Source organism: Trichosurus vulpecula, chromosome 2, assembly GCF_011100635.1.
Source record: "Trichosurus vulpecula isolate mTriVul1 chromosome 2, mTriVul1.pri, whole genome shotgun sequence".
In the NCBI taxonomy this organism is placed as follows: domain Eukaryota; kingdom Metazoa; phylum Chordata; class Mammalia; order Diprotodontia; family Phalangeridae; genus Trichosurus; species Trichosurus vulpecula.
Genome location: NC_050574.1, coordinates 286,800,027 through 286,805,340, shown reverse-complemented (window position 1 = coordinate 286,805,340; position 5,314 = coordinate 286,800,027). Strand labels below are relative to the sequence as shown.

The 5,314-nt window shown below is 39.7% G+C and overlaps 1 pseudogene; it reads left to right on the top strand.

The window, feature by feature from the left end:
• The first annotated feature begins 4,399 nt into the window (after positions 1-4,399).
• Positions 4,400-5,053, top strand: LOC118839974 (annotated as a pseudogene).
• Positions 5,054-5,314: the final 261 nt, after the last annotated feature.

The following is a 5,314-nucleotide window of genomic DNA, read 5'->3' as shown; positions in this document are numbered from 1 at the left end:
TTAAGATTGTTTGCTTGGAGAATTACATGCAGTTAGTTACCTTTCTTATATACATAAATGTTTTTTATATTAAACCTGTCATTTAAAAGCAGCAGTAGTTCACTCTCTACTATGTTCCTTTCTTCTCCTAATTGCATTAGAAAACTCTAAGACTCCTGCTACAATGAGATAATACAATTCCTAGTTGTTCAAAGACATTTGGCGGAACAATGCCTAAAAGGGACCTGTTATCTTACAGTAAAATGTGCTTATGTGTCATTACTTCATTTCACCACAGTTAATGTACTTTGAGCATTCTGAGTTCTGTTGTAGGTATAAGGAAGTCCCTTAGTGATGAATCATTACATACAAATTCCCAGTGAAGAAGCTGCTAGGAAACCAGAAAAGAAAATAAATAAATATTTGAATTAATATTGAACATTTGTGTGTAAGAAAATGAATCTTTTTTTAACTGTTGTGACTATTTCACTTGGTTGTAATGAGGAGCTCAAGTAGAATGAATTGCTTGATGTTTATAAATCACTTTAAAGGTATAAACAAAGACCTAGTTGGTTTGTTAGGTAGTGCTTGTTGTCATTGCTATTGTTTTGAATTTCAAATCCATATTCATCATGATTCATTATGAATTTCCTGTCAAACTGGATGCTCTTCAATCAGGGGACCTGGGTACAAAAGTAACAGTTCCCTTAGAGCTGTGGTTTTCAAAATGGGATCCAGGGATCCATGAGGATCCTTAAGACCCTCTAGGTGATCCGTGAGATCAAAACTATTTTCATAGTAATATTGATATTTTAAATTTAGATATAGTAAATATTGATAAATATAACCCCCATAAACAAATGCTCTTTGGAAGTATCCTCAATGATTTTTAAGAGTGCAAATACATTCTAAGACCAAAAGAGTTAAAAACTACTGCTCTAGAATCTAGGACATGGTTTCTAGTGTTCATTATGGCAGTGGGTGAGACTGCGGAGACAATGGCCAAGGAGTACCCTGAAAGGGCAGACCGAAGAATTGGATATATTTAATTTTTAGGAAGTTCTTCACTATTAGGAGCTAGGTGGTATAGTAGATAGAATGTTGGACAGGGAGTCAGTAAGACCTGTGTTCAAATCCTGCCTCAGCTACTTACTGGCTGTATGACTATGGACAGATCACTTACTTTTGTCTGCCTCAGTTTCCACATTGATAAAATGAGGACAATAATAGCCACTACCTCCCCATCATGTTGTAAGGATACGATAAGATAAAATACATATAACACTTTGCAAAAATTAAGGTGCTATATGTGTTAGCTAGTATTAATAAAAAAATCTACTTGTAATCATCCTTGTAACTTCTTAGCAATGGTTCTCCTATTTATTTTGACTAAATTCTCTATCTTTCATAAGATATTGATGGACAATGTGCCTGCTTCATTGGTAGCCCCAGAAGGTTTTTTTTTAAAGACATAAAGGTTTTCAGCATGTTTAGTGTATTCTCAGATAATTTATGGGCAGATGTGGATAAGAGTGGCACAGGATGAGAATGTATAGATGGGTTGCAATCAGAGATGAGATCACAGGTCTATTTAAGCTTTGAATCATGCTTCACAAAAAGAATCCAACCTTTCTACACCCTCCCCCCACACAAATCTGTGGAGCATATTACTACATAGGACAGTCTAATATATTGTCCTAGGTAGTACCCAAAAAATCCCATAAAGCCTGATGGTGATGGGGATGAGAGGAAGGTCATCAGAAAAAAGTTATCTTAAAGAAGGAAGCCATTGAGCTGAGCCTTGAAAGGAGCCAGGAGTTCCAAGAGGCAGAAGTGAGGAGGAAGAGTATTCCAGGCATGAGGAATGCACTATTGTAACAACAATGTTGCTAGCGGCTACTGTGGCTGTGTAAGACCAACAACAAGAGCACACAGAAGGGCTGCTAACAAAGTTTCTTTGATCTGCTTCTCTAAGGAAAGCAACTTCAAGTGATTAACAATCTCAGTTTAATTAAACATACATATATCATTCACTTAGTTCAGGGGGAAAAGATAAGCCTCCCAAACCTCAGGGCAAATACAAACAGAAATTACAAGCATGCATTATAGACAGAGCAAACAACACAAATCAGTCTATCTATAGCAATACATAGTTACCAAAGAAGCACCAACAACTGTGTAGGTTATCAAAGCCAAGTTGGGGGGGATGTGGGGGGGGAAGGCTTTTGCAATGGCTTGCCCAGAGTCTTGTCACTCTTTCAACGAATGTACCACCCAAAGTGAAACACTTACCTTCCAACACATATACTCTGCTCAGGGCCCTGGGGGTTCGAGGCTCACCATCCAGGGTGTGGGAAAGTACCACATCACATACAGATCAATGACTCTTGACTGCTCCAGTGCTGAGAAGCATTCCAAGACAAAAGATCCCACTTTACCTGCCCCATTCAAACAAAGGCCAGACTCATCAAAGGCACTTGATGGTCTTAGCATCCCAAAAGAGAAGAACAACAAAAGGTTCTTCCCAGATTACCATTACAGCTAAGCAGAGCACAGAGGCAAGAGATAGAATGTCATATATGGGGACTTGCAAGTAGACCAGTTAGACTGAAACATAAAGCACATGAGGAAGAATAATGTGTAACCAGCTGGAATGATAGGGAGAGCCAGATTGTGAAGAGCTTTAATTGCCTAAAAGAGAAGTATGTCTTCTATCCTAAAGGTTTTGAAGAGCCACAGAAGCTTCTTAAGCAAAAGAAGGTGAGACCTATGGAACATTAATTTAGCAATCTATTTAGGACTATCAATTTGGCAATTGTGTAGAGAATCAATAGGAGAAAGGTGAGACTGAGACAAGGGGATCAGTTAGGAGGCTATTTCAATAGTCCAAGTGAGACTTGATGAGATGATATGAATAAAAAGAAGGAACTTATGGAAGAGTCATTGAGGAGGTGAAATAAACAAGACTTAGGCAGCTCATTGGATATGCAGGGTGAGTGAGAGTGAAAATTCAAGAATGATTCCTCATTTGTAAACCTGGGTGCCTAAAAGAAGAGTGGTGCTCTTGACAGAAGAAACAAATTAGGAGGAGGCAGAGGATCAGGAGAAAAAGTAATGAACTCTGCTTCTGATATGTTGTTAGATATGACTAATGTGAAAATGTTTAATATAAAAGTATATAGAGGCTTATCAGACTGCATGCCATCTTGGGGTGGGGGAGGGGAGGATGGGGAGAAAATTTGGAGCTCAAAATCTTATAGAAGTGAATGGTGAAAACTAAAAATAAATATTTATTTTTTTTAAAAAAGAGTATGTTATTAGAGTAATCTATAGGACATTTAGGTAGATATGTCTAGCAAGCAGCTAGACATGCAGGTGGTGAATTCAGGAGAAAAATGAAAGCTGGATATGTGGACTTGGGAAACATCTCTCAGATGATAGTTGAACCCACAGATTCTGAAGAGATCACCAAGAAAGAAAACAAAGGGAGAAGAGAAGATGGTCTAGGACAGTGTCCTGGGGTATAGCCAAGAACAGGATTCAGGACATGAATAGAATGTTACAGAATAATGGTCATACATACCTGAGAAAAGAGCAAGAGAGAGGAGAGGGATAGGTTTCCAACTAAAAAAGTTTTATGAGGCAGCTGATTCTGAAAGTTGGCCCATGCTCCCAAAATCTGAACTTCCTGTTTATGATCTAATGCGCCACCATTGGCTCAGTAACCTAGGCCTGCAACCCATGGCATTCCCTCCTCTTTACTCTCACTCATACCTCCCCTCCCCACCACAGTGGGAGAGTAGAGTTTTCTCAATGGAAGTTCCCTGCAGATCTGGCCTCAGGAAAATCCATGGTTCTTAAACATAAAGCTATGTAGGCAGCAATCTTCAGAAAGGCTGGCCACTATACACAAGTAAATTCAATGCATATTCGATTTATATTTATTCAGTATCCACAGGGAATCTTGCACTATGCTCAATCCACTATGGCAGATGAATGTGCATTACATCCTTCAATCATCCTAAAGGTCATCCTTTGAAAAGCCATAATCCCCAAACCAATTACATAAACTCTAAATCTGGTGTACTCCTCAAATCTGAAAGTGGGCAGAAGATACACATTGGGGAACGATTAAACAAGTTGTGGTACACAAATACAATGGAAAATTACTATGGTGTATGAAACAATGAATATGATGAAAATAAAAGTATGGAAAGATTTATTCAAATAAAGAATGGATGCAAAATAAAATACGCAAAATGTGTTTAATATGAATGTATATGTAGAGCCTATATCAGATTACATGCTGTCTTGGGGGAGGGGAGGGAGAGGAGGGAGAAAGAGAAAATTTAGAGCTCAAAATATTTTAGAAGTGGCTCTCTCGCTTTGGCGTCTTCCAGTCGGTGGAGCACCTGTTAGCACAGGCTGCGGTGTAAAAATGGCTAAGTCTAAGAACCATACCACTCACAACCAATCAAGAAAATGGCACAGAAATGGCATCAAGAAGCCTAGGTCACAGAGATAAGAGTCTTTGAAAGGGGTTGACCCCAAGTTTCTGAGAAACATGCACTTTGCCAAGAAACACAACAAGAAGGGGCTGAAGAAGATGCAGGCCAACAATGCCAAAGCCATCAAGGGCAGAGCAGAGGCCATCAAGGCCCTGAGCACCAAGGCCTGCAAGGCCAAGCTCCTCAGGCCCAAGATCCCCAAGGCCAGTGCCTGGCATGCTGGCCACAAGATGGCCAGCAAGCGTCCAGGTCCTAGGGTCGGCATCAAACGTCCAGGCTCCAGGATCACAAAGCCTGACTCTAAGATTGCCAGAACCACTGACCCCAAGGCCGCCAAGTCTGCCGCCAAGGTTAGTAAGTCTGATCCCAAGGCTACTAAATCTGGCCCCAAGGCCACCAAATCTGACGCTAAGGCCTCCAAGACCGGTCCCAAGGTAGCTAAGTGTGATTCTAAGGCCCCAAAGCCCAGTGATTCCAAGGCTGGTAAGCCTACTGACCCCAAGGCCGCCGAGTCCAAACCTAAAGATTCTGGGGCTAAAGCTGCTAGTCCCAAGCCTTCAAAATAGATGCTTCAGGACAGAAGGACTTGTTTAAACCCTAAACCACCATTTTTTTCCTAGCCAGGGTATGATTATTCACTGTTTTGTACAAATAAAGGAAATGGTGATTCATAAGAAAAAAAAAATTTTAGAAGTGAATGTTGAAAACTAAAAATTAATTAAAATAAAATAAACAAGACCAGGATAAAATGTGTGTGTATGTATACATATACACATATATATACACATATATCTCTTGTGTGTGTATATATAGGTATGTATGCATAT